The sequence below is a fragment of the Prosopis cineraria genome, unplaced genomic scaffold (assembly GCF_029017545.1).
Source record: "Prosopis cineraria cultivar Desert tree isolate PC_DT_omini unplaced genomic scaffold, ASM2901754v1 PC9, whole genome shotgun sequence".
Classification (NCBI taxonomy): Eukaryota; Viridiplantae; Streptophyta; class Magnoliopsida; order Fabales; family Fabaceae; genus Prosopis; species Prosopis cineraria.
Window position 1 is genome coordinate 28,322,047 of NW_026555340.1, and position 12,296 is coordinate 28,334,342.

General features: G+C 32.0%; 1 pseudogene; it reads left to right on the top strand.

Annotated features, from left to right (window-relative positions):
• Positions 1-8,235: 8,235 nt before the first annotated feature.
• On the top strand, positions 8,236-10,688 carry LOC129319732 (probable serine/threonine-protein kinase PBL3; annotated as a pseudogene).
• Positions 10,689-12,296: the final 1,608 nt, after the last annotated feature.

Sequence of the window (12,296 nt, forward strand, 5' to 3'; positions counted from 1 at the left end):
TTCTTTCATCAATAAAGTATTAAATAAATAATATTTTTAAAAATTTATATTTCTGTCTTACAAAATAAGGTTGTAACATGTATTTAATAAATTTTATTAATATGTGAGATTTAACTTAAAAGTGTCTTATAATTTAGGATAAAAAGAGTAATTATCATAATAATATACCCCGCTTTTGTTTACCACTGTTTCACTTTATTCCCTTGCCATATTTCACAATGAAATAAAATATTTCCCAACATTACTTTTGAAATATTCGCCAATCCACTGTTGCTCTAGTCTCTTCTCATAACACCACCATTCACCTCGCAGTCAATAAGATTTCCACCAATTTTTGAGTTATTAAAAACATATTTGAGTTATTAAAATATTCACAAAAAATATCTAATCATTACATCCTTGGATGTATTGCAGCGGCGGTATAACACAGGAAAAAATACAGGAGACATTCAGGTTCAAAATTAGCTAAGAATGACGGGAAAATACCCAAAAAACCAAAAACAGAGAAAGAAAGACAGAGACAAAACAAAAAGGGAAAGGGAAAGGAAAAAAATTCGAACACGGAGGGAATAAGAAAGCGAGAACAAGTTCCGACTTGCGATGGTGGAGAGAAACTATGGAATAAAATAAAATAAAACAGAGAAGAATATTAATTAAAATTAAAATGGTGTGTGGTGTGATACCGACTATCATTATCCCTGAGTGCCTCTGGGAATAAATGTATTCTGCCCTTTTGTCCGCCAAAGTTCACGTTATCTCACTCCCGCACTTCACATCTTCTCTCTCATGCTTTGCGTTGTAACGTGATAGTGTTGCGTGTTACAGCTAGACTAGACAATCATCTTCAAATATTGCCCACGCCTTTGACATGATTGCCATATGCCACGTGGCATAATTCTAACCATTCCAATAATCCAACGATCCATGTTTGTTTCCGGCCTCCCTTCTGTCTTTGCAGATACCGTTATCTTTTTATAAAGAATTAACTTATTAACTAACGCATTATCAACGTGTCAGATAAGGGGTGAGTAACTTTGATAATCTTCCAGAAGCATTTTACATTAAGAATTATTAATTGCTCGCAAAACTTCAAGAAGTGCCCTTTCTATTATTGAAACATGAAATTTTACAAAACCCACCTTATATTTGAAACAGAGGGAGTACCAAATAGTCAAGGTCATTCTCTATATTGTTTAAAATTGTGAGGCACTTTCTTTAAGACATGTTATGTTTAAAAAAGATAATACATTTTGGTGTTTTGTTTGGAATAATTAAAGGGATTTTAAAAAAAATTCCTTAATAAATATTTAAAATTAATGAAATTTTCATATTTGTTTGTGATTAAATTATTTTATTAAATAAGGGCAGACATAAAAGGAGTATATAGTTTTTTTTAATGATGTTGACTACTTTATTGAAATTAAAAATTAGTTAAAAAATCCCTCTTTGCTTTTTTTTTTTTTTTAAAAGATTAGTTAAAAATACCCTGTAAATCACAATGAATCAAAGAACGTGCATGATTACTGTGACTAATCAAGTGGGGAAGGGCGATTTAGTCAGAATGTGGGTGGATAGAGGTTATAGGAGTACTCATCCTATGGACAAAGCTTCATTAAAGAATACTTTATCAAAATACTTATCGGTTACCTAATAATAAAGTTTTCTTTGATTTAATTTTTAAACGAATCAGTTTCATGACTTGTATTTCTTTTTCTTCAAGCAGGTAAAGCAACAAGCCAATTCAGGCGATGAAGGCCCATATATGACCCAACGTACCTAATATTGGGTACCACACACCATATTGAATTTCCGACTTCCTCTTGTCGACTACCGAAAAAAAAAAAAAAAAAAAAACACCTTTAACCGAAAATGGTGCAGAGAGAGAGAGAGAGAGAGAGAGAGAGAGAGAGAGAGAGAGAGAGAGTGGAAATCTAGGGTACCGTTGCATTTGAATTCTCGGTGAATGACTATTTGCTTTTCTATAAATTAGTCTCTTTTTTTTCCTGCAGGGTTCTGCAGAATCTGAATAATGATATACTGTGCCATTCATAAATCATAAATAGTGTTATATAACTTTTATCTCATACACACCTGTCTATTGACATATTGACATGGTATTATTAACCAAACAAAATTTGATTCATTTTAGTTTTAGTTAGCACGAGCTATGCAAAACGTTCATATGCATAATTTGCGGAACACAATCTTAATGGTCGCACATTTGAAAAATGTGGTCATGATCTCTTTTTTAGCCCTGTGAGTTCTTAGTATAAAAGGAGCTAAAATAAGTACACATATATACTTATATCATGAATAAAAACTATAAAATATTGATAGATATTGCCTACTTAACTATACTCCTTCTAGTCCTTATTACAAGATATTTTTTAAAAGAGATTGATGGTTTTTAATATAACTTGGTGAGGTATTGATTATATTTTTTAATATTACCCATCTTTAAACTTACTAATTATGAGTGAGAGTGTAATGCAAATTTAATTTTTTTATATAAATATAGGTAAAACTAGAAGTTTACATTGATTTATTGAATATCCAACCGTGCTTCAGGCATATTTACCTTAAATAAAATGATACCCATAAGTAATAAAAAAATTATAAATTTATTTTTTGGACAAAATTAAGAATTTAATCATCCTTTCTCTATTCTGATATGGTGGTTAGAAATATGTTATAACAGAAAACCTTATTTATGATTTGTTTAATGGTTGAATCATGATATGGCCATTAAATAGCGATCGATATTTTAACCTTGTTCAGTGTTTTCTATATAAGGAGAGTCACATTTAAGGACCCCTAAAAAAATTATTTACAGGTAAGGACTAACAATAAGTTTCATTTAAGAAAAAATAAATCATATTCTCATTTTAATAATAATTCGTTCCGTCTTAGTCATTGTTTGTGAATAATTTTTTTTAGAGGTCCTTGGATGTGATTCTCCTTTCTATATATGTAATTTTATTACATTTTCATGGCGGAAATTAAAAAAAAGAAAATTATAATTAGATCCTGCAGAGGAAACTTAAATATAGCCACGTCCCACAAAATAGAGAAATTATTCTACAGTCCCTTGATCCTTTGTTTTGTAAGTAAAATTATTCATTTGCCCTAACTGAATTAAAAGGAAAGAATGAAGAAAGAAAAGCCATTTTTGCACAATAGAGGTAATGAGCTGAGCTTTCGCGATTGTCTTCAAAAAATGAGCCAAATAGCATCATTTTATAGCTAAAATGTGAACCCACTGTTATCCTTCGATCCCACATTACTTCATCTTTGATCTTCTAAGTGTGCTCGGTGTTTGCAACTATAAGAGTTCGTCAAGGAAGAAAAGCCTAGCTTTGACCTTCAATTTTACTATTACTGTGACTGTATCGAGTAAGGTAAATGATAAGATCAATTTGCACATGTTCTTTGCTAATCATTTAATTCAATCTTTTATTGTTTGTTGGTCGAATAAAGCCATGTAGGTTGTTTCTTTCTCTCTTTATGAGTATATTGGTTTGAATGGTCTCTTTCTCTCTCTTTGTGTGGTATATATGTGGTAAGCCATCACAAGCCTTGCATTTGTAATGGTATATTCAAAATTATAGTGCTACTTGGTTGAGTTGATAAATTTGTTATCAAATGGCAAGATATGTTGCTAATGAAGTTGTCAATATGCTGTGAGTAGTTATCAATGTGTTCTGTGTGGTTCAGGTTGAGCTAATAAATCTGTTATAAAAAGTAGGTTAAGTTGATAAATCTATTATGAAATGGCAAAATGTGTTATTAATAGCTTAAGTGTGAGTTGTCAATATACTATGAGTAGTTATCAATATATTCTATATGATTTAGATTGAGTTGATAAATCTGTTATAAAAAAACAGCTGACAAATCTATTATGAAATGACAAGATATGTTGTTAATAGTTAAAGCTTAAGTTGTCAATATGTTATGCATGATGCAAGTAGAGCTGATAAATTTGTTGCTTACTTATAACATATTATATTTTTTTAACATTATCCCTATTTAAATTTATTGACGATGAGATATATTATAATACAAATTTAAACTTTTATTTAGATATGAATAAAATTAAAAGTTTATTTTATTTTTAGACAAAAGTAATAACTAAAACATCTTTTCTTAATTTTGATGAGATAAATATGAGTACCTTATAATAAAAATAGGAAAGAGTACGTATAAATATAAAAATAAATTTGTTTATATATATAATAGTACTGAGAAAAGGAATAATTTTATTTTGTAATACAAGGTAGGAATTTACATGGAGATTGGTGAGAAGCAAGGATTTCAGAATCTCAATTACATTGGAAAACATGCATGCACCTTATGCAACGAACAAGAAAAGTATTCTGTTTAATTTAATTCTACTTCCAATCCTCCACAAGAAAATCATTCTGTTTAATATCACATGCCTCCAAATTAACCGTCCTAGACAACTAAAGCGCCTGTAAGTATGATAATGTAGAATGGCATTTACGTTGTAGAAAGAATCACATTTATTCTCCCTCCCCTCCATCGACTATCGAGGATGTCTGTACACTGGCCTCTGGTTTATCGCCTACGAGACAATCAAAACTTGTCTCTTTGCCATTTCACATCTTTATCTAAAATTTCAAATGTCTCTAACAAAAAATATATTTGCAAAATCATATTTTGGTCATCTTTACCTTTTTATTCTTCTCTTGGACCATTGGGGGAGAAAGACAGAATACAGGGAATGGTAACCCAAAATAATTAAATTTCTTATAGCAATATCAAATATATTAAAGTTGGATTGAATATTTCTTGTGTGGATTTCAAGTGGGTTCTTTCCTCTTATGGAAAATTGCTTGGGGTCTCGTCCTAGGGTTGATTACGCTTGTAGTTTCTCCAGACTTATGGTCCATCTTTTTTGACAACCTCTTTTAGGCCTATTTTCTTTTTCTCATGTTTATACCATTACATGCATTATAAAGGTGATGCCTTCCAATGCCTTCATCTTTGCAAGCTAAATTTTGCCTTTGGCATGGGAAATGGGAATAGTTCCCTATTCTATCATTATCTTTTTTTCAAGTTTGTTTTGAGTAATGTATATACATATTCAATTTTTTTATTTTCTCAATGTTAATTTAAAGTGCTCCTCCTTCTTGTTTCTTTCTTTCTTTGTTTTTAGGACCTAGTTCTTGCATTTTTTTTCTCTTTGTGGCTGACCATCGAAAAAATAGTACCTTATAGATCAATATATGATACTTGAGTCTAAAATGGAAAGTATGAGATTCTGATATAGGTTTATAGGGACTTAGTTCTCTGTAATCTTGTGAGATGGTTATTTGGGACATGACTCTCTCAATCGAAGGTCAACAACATTCATTATTGTTTTCTACGATAACATTTTTTATGTCAAATTTGGAATACATCTTTACACGATCTAATTTTGTGGGGTTTGGAATCAATACCATCTCTACCAATCACTCCTTATTCACTGAACAGTAACAAACAAGCAGTTGAACTGAATGCTTGTGCTTATCTCTATAAAGATATTTGGTATGGAAAAGACAACTTGAGCAATAGCAAGATACTGAAAAACTCTCTTGTTTGATCGTCTCTTCTTCTGAACTGATGAATATTCTCCTTACACTATATATTCCTATTCTTTTCACTAGTCTTGATTCCTTTTGCACACCTTTGTATATCATGTGTAACATCCTGAATTTTAATTCCTTGATTAATTAAGCTTAATTAGGATAATTAAGTAAGTTGAGGTGGTGTGTGACTTAGGAGGTCTAATAACATATTCGATTATGTTTCAGCCTTAATTGTGGGTCCGGTATCAAGTCAGGTCAACCGGGCATCAAAAGGAGAAGAAAATAAAAGGTCAGTATTGTTGTGTCACACACTGCAGTGCATAGACATAGCTGATGTGAGAAGGGGGCCTCTTTGTTCCATGAGCCGTGGCGTACCTCTATTTTTTATAGCATATTAGTCACGAACTAAGATAGAAATAGAGAGGAAAGAAAGGAGAAAATGAAGAAGGCATGCCAAGCTCTGCTAGGGTTTATTTTTTAACGGCATTGGGAGTATTTTGAAGTTAGAAATACTTGAGATAAGTGCCCTAGACTCTATTCTTCTCTATCTCTTCCACATTTATGAGTTTTTAGTTAGGGTTTGATATTGAAAGATGATATATGGTCTATATTGAAGAGTAAATCTTTGACCTCTTAAAGGTTTGAGGTAACAGGGGAAACCCTATTTTGAGTAATTATATGTTAATTGCTATATGATGTAATTTATGTGTTTAGTTTGTGAATTGTGCCTTGGGAATGGTGTAACATGGATTGAAACTTGGTATTTACATGATTGCTTTAATGTGTATTAAACATGTAAAAAATAATTGCAAAATGATTTGCATCTTTATAATGTGGTTTGGATGAGTGATTGATAATGAGATTGTAAATAATGGGTTTTATTTGATGTAAGTGAAAATAATAATTGATGCTTACTTGGGTATTACACGATCATAAGCCCAATTTGTTAAATTTAATATTGAATAATTGAGATTGTAAAAATTGAGCAAGTATTATCTATGGCATGATTAATAGGTGGGAGTTTGCCTAGGGATTGAGAGTAGAAAAAAATTTATATAGTATTTAAGCTGCTCTTCGATGTATGGGGCATAGTCTTGTCCTATGGTTTGTTGAGAGATTGTGCCATAGTTTGTTAAGGAACTAGAATCTAACTTTCTCCACCAATTTATCAAGGAGAATAACTTAAGGAATATGATACCTTAGAGATTTGAGAGTGGGGTAAGCCGTGGTTCGAGAGTGAGTTATGTGATCTTTGACTGAGTTATACCTCACAATTGGTGAGCTTAGGTAGTCTAGTTACACAGACGGAGCCTTATTTAGTATTATAGTCCATGATTTCAGTTAGAGGAAATAAAGAAGGTATAAGGTTAGTTGATTATTGCTTATGTAAACTTATGACATGTTACATGTTTTGAGTTGTGGCAAGTCCTATGATATATTGGGTCATGGTCATATGTCTGAATGTCTTGTGATTATGTTTCTAGCATATGTGAGATGAAAATGTGCTAATATGTACTAAAGCATGTTTTAAAAACTTGATTCCTTATGCATGTGTTTAATTTACAATTGATATATAATTGCATAGGATAGGTTTTACCTTTATTACTGAGTGGCTAGACTCCCCTATTCCATTTAACTTTACAAGCTCTAGCTTTGGTGTAGAGAGGGAGAAGACTCAAGAGCCTAAGAATTAGTTTATTCCTATTGTATGCCTCTAAAATTATGTTTGATTTTGTGTAATAGAATATTCTACCAATTTTAGGTTGCATACTATCACACTTGTACTATTTTATTGTAGCAATTATCTAAAATATATTTTGATCCCTTAATAATTGTGTATGATGAGAAATATATGTCAATAAGGTAAAAATACTAGTGCAAGTGTATAAATAATATTTTAAACATGTCATGTTCGATTTATGAGTAAATGTAAGGAAACTACCTCCCCCTTTCGTTTTTAGTAGAAAAGGGGTTGAGAAGTGATTTTGTCTTATATTGATAATTAAGTATGTGTGACATGTTGTGTCGATAGTCCTAGGTCTAATGAGTACGGTTTGGGTATTAGAAATGGCTATTGACACTCGTTGTGGGTTTTGAACACCTTTTTTATGTGAAAGTTGTAAAAAGTGATAAAAATATATTTGGGTGTCTAACTTTCTAGTGTGACTTGTTTTGGAAGTAAAACTTATGCCATTATCTAGTTTATAAAAAGTTTTTTTCATAGACATTTAAATCATGTCATTCAGACGTAGGATGGAGAATCGAGAAGCATCGAAAGTTCCCTAATTCTACTGTCAAATGACAGTGTAATTTGCTGTCAAATGTGTGCAACACGTTGCGGTGCATGGCTGCTTGAGCTATTACGGCACGACGTGCATAAGCCACGATGCATTACCTTGTCATGCAACAAATGAGTAGTTCTTTACTTGTTTGCATTCTTTTTCACTCCTCTGAGATATCTTATACTTCTGTAACTTATTTTTACTCTGATATAAGAGATTGTGAATGATTTAAACTCATTTTGATTTTAAAAACTTGGAATCCCTTATTTTGAAAATAAAACTTGGTAATCTCCTAATTGGGTTAATCCTTTAATTACCATGAGTTTGTTTGGTTAATTCTGTTTAATAGTAAGGAATTTTACATCATGCTCTTCTCTTTCTTTTACCAAAACTTCTTCTTTCAATCAAATAAAAAATCATTTACAGATGCTTTAAAAGTTCCTGGTAGAAGCACCCATTCCTATCTAAGCCAACTGGGGTTTGAATACAACAACAAAGATAAATCTCAGACTCTTTGTGCTCCAAGATTTGAAGGTGATATACTTTCCTCACCAAATTTAAAGGCCTTCACGTTTAATGAACTTAAGAATGCTACTAGAAACTTTGGTCCTCACAGTCTAATAAGATAAAGGGGGCTTTAGTGATGTCCACAAGGGTTGGATTGACGAGCAATCCTTAGGTACTACCAAGCCTAGATCTGGAATGGCTGTGGCCGTGAAGAAGTTGAAACCTGAAGGTTTTCAAGGGCATAAGGAGTGGTTGGTAAGTTACTTTTCTTAACACTTAATCCAGCTGCTTTTCCTTGAAATAATGAAACATCATAAATTTCTTCATGTACAGTTTGAAATCAACTATCTTAGCCAACTTCATCATCTAAATCTAGTTAAACCTATTAGATATTGCCTAGATGGAAAAACCGACTTCTAGTACATGAATATATGCCTAAAGGCAGCTTGGAGAACTATCTATTTCGCAGTATGTGGATGCTTGTAGAATATTTTTTAGAGAATAATACACTTTTTACTTGGCTGTACTTTGGTTATAACTGTATTTTAAGCTATCTAGTTTGTTAGAAATTATCTTTTATTTGGCACCAAAGTTTCCACAAAATTGTGTGTTCACCAACTTTAGAACTTTTGCTTGCAGAGATCTCATAGTCACTTTCATGGGCAACAAGGATCAAAGTTGCCATTGATGCAGCTTGAGGTCTTGCCTTCTACATGATTCTAATCGACAAGTTATCTACCGTGATTTTAAGCCTTCAAATGTATTATTAGATTCGGTAAGTTGGCTGAGCAGTGCATGCTTTCCATACTATGGTATTTGGTGAAGGATATTTGTAAAACATGAAGGGATTGGCATACATAACCCTCCTCTACCAACAATGAGGGAAGGCAATAATATTAGTTTAAAAAAAAAGATAAGAAAATAACTTAGAATGAAGAATAGTAACTTCAATGTCACATCCTCTGTACGATACATTGAATATGGGTTGTCTACAAATGCAGGGATTTAATGCAAAACTCATAGAGTTTGGGTTGGCTAAAGCAGGACTAACTAGTAATCGTTCTCATGTTTCAACTCAAGTCATGGGCACTCACAACTATGCTGCTACTGAGTATATTGTCATAGGTATAATTTTTGCATGATTTGTATTGTCAAGCTTTTTGGCACAAACCTTTAAGGTTCTTTTGCCAAGATTACTAACAGAAATTCTAAATCAATGTTTTAGCGAATATCTCTCAAATTTCTGTTTCAACTAGACAATAAGATAAATTTAAGGTTTGGATGGGAGATGGCATATAAACTGACGTAAAGATCAACACCTAAACTTTGACAGTTTCCATTTACATATAATTGTCTTTGTATAAACTACTTTTGGGTGTAGTGAACTCTGATTCTTTTGTCGTTGTGGAGCTTATTGGCTTATAGCTTTGTTTTCTTTTTTTAGCTGGTCCAATAATCTTGGGTCTTTGATTTAGTTATTGCATGTAGTGAAGTAAAAAATAAATGAAGAAAATAAAAGATTAAAAAGGATGTGTGTGAAGAGAGGAAGTGGGCGCTATACACATTTTTACTTTTATGCATCACAGTCTATCTTACTGAACTATGGCATTTCTGCAGAGGATTCAGAGTGATATATTATAGAATCTGACCTTACCAAAATCACTTTTCTTATTCATTGAGGCAATGAACCTAGTTTCTAGAGTTATCAAAGATAACGCTTTCTATAATTCCATCTCTTTAGTCTCTAGTCCGAGTCTATCTATTTGTGTCATCTAATTTTATTCCCATATAATAATCTTGTTGTCCATTCGTAACCCTTAAGTGACATCCGTATCATTTTTCGCTTATCAATGATCACTTGGAGTTTTAAATCCGTTAATCATTAGCATATTACCATTTTCACCAACAAAATCCACTTTCACTCCTTGAACTTCGGTTCATAAACTTCATCCTTTTTAAGATGTCATATCAATGCTATGTTTTTCCTTGCATCTGATGCCAAAATAAACATTGAGCAGGTCGGCTAACTACAAGGTGTGATGTTTATAGCTTCAGGGTTGTGCTTTTGGAGCTACTATCTGGGTGTTGTGTCATTGACAAAATAAAATCTAGAGTGGAACAAAATTTGGTAGAATGGGCAAAATCATCCTTTTTGGGTGATAAGAGAAAGCTCTTCAGGATTATGGACACCAAGTTAAAAGGGAAGTACCCACAGAGGGCCGCTTATGTTGTTGCAATCCTTGCATTACAGTGCATTAGTGAGGCTAAAATCATAACCCGAATGTCTGAGGTTGTGGCTATATTAGAATAGCTATCAATCTACAGATTAGCCAAGCAGAGCCGGAGGTCTGTCCCTTTCGCCACCGGGAGCTCACCTTTGGCGAATGTTCATACAGAGAGCAAGTTTCTATCTAGTCTCCCAAGTGACAACGCTGTGAGATTTCCATTGCCGTCTTTGAGATCCCAAGGGGGGTGATATTAAAGTACATCCCCTTTTTGTAGGGTTGTGTTAGTAGGATAGCCTGATAGTCCTATATGGGAGTTTTGAGGAGTTTTACGTGCACCTGTAGATGCACAAATTTGGTCTTGGAGATATCCTGAGTACCAAGGTGCGTATCATATCAATTAGGAGGAAAAGGGTTTCTTCGCATTACTGATCTATTACAAATTTTAACCATCCAAATTAAATTTATATTTTTAAAAATTATCATATTTAAATTACCAAATTCAATGTCCGAATTTGTAAAATTCTCTCTTCTGCGCTCCTCTGTGAAGGAGAAAAGCCAATCCCAATTAGGATTAGGTCTCAGTTTCTGCATTGCTAGAATAAGAGCCCGTCGTAATTGTTCAATGACAAGAAATTTAATTTCAGTTTATGGCATATGCTGACACAAGGTTATAACATTTCTAAATGATGTTAATTGATCTTCGATACATACATTAGTAATTAATTTTGAATTTTCCAGTATTTAAATATATAAAGAAATTATTAAGTAGATTGAGTGCATTACGTTATCTATAATTTATCCAATTAAAATGCTTCAAGTCATCTAGATAAAATTTTATGTAATGTTATTTTAATTGATTAGCATATTTAATTTCTTATAATTGGTGGATTTGTTGGCCCAAAAAATTTGATGGATTTGATAATTTATATTCTTATAAATTAAATAAATGCATACTATATAATTTTTTCTCAATTCAATATTTAATGATTCTTCTATTCTCATGACATCGACACCCTCAAATTCCTTTTTGGCCAAAAAAAAAACAAGAAAGAAACACCTTCTAATACCTTCTGGCGCTTAATAGTATATTAATTCAAACATATATCATGTGCTGAGAATATCCCAATAAATTAGTCAAAATAATTATAGAAGAATTTGTGAATCACATGTGGAATTCATTGAGTTAGAGACCGTTATGAGTTGAATTGATGATACTATCTAGTGGAAGCCAAAAGATTAAAAATTAAAATAATATCATATTTATCATATCGAAACGTTTCATGTGCTTTATGAAAGTATAATATGATGTTTAAGATCAGTCGGGCAAAATGCCAAGTCCAACCAGTTTTATATTATCACAAAGTCAACTAAAAAGATTAGCATGGCCCTTGCGCGGAAGGATGAGGCATAGAAATAAGGGAGGCAAGTTGACTTATCCAAGAAATTTATACAACAACAATAATATTAAATTTTATTTTATTAAATGAGATCGACTATATAAATGACGCGATACTATTATAATTTATCATTTATTAAGTTTTTAAAAATGTTGTTAATGAAAATATTTTGGACAATAATTTTTGTAATTGTTTACTTTAATTTCTCCATCTTTTTTAATAAGAGTTTAAAATTATTTGTTTCAATTTTTTTACTTGTATTTCCCGCCGTCTTATTTGAGCAAAGAATTCATG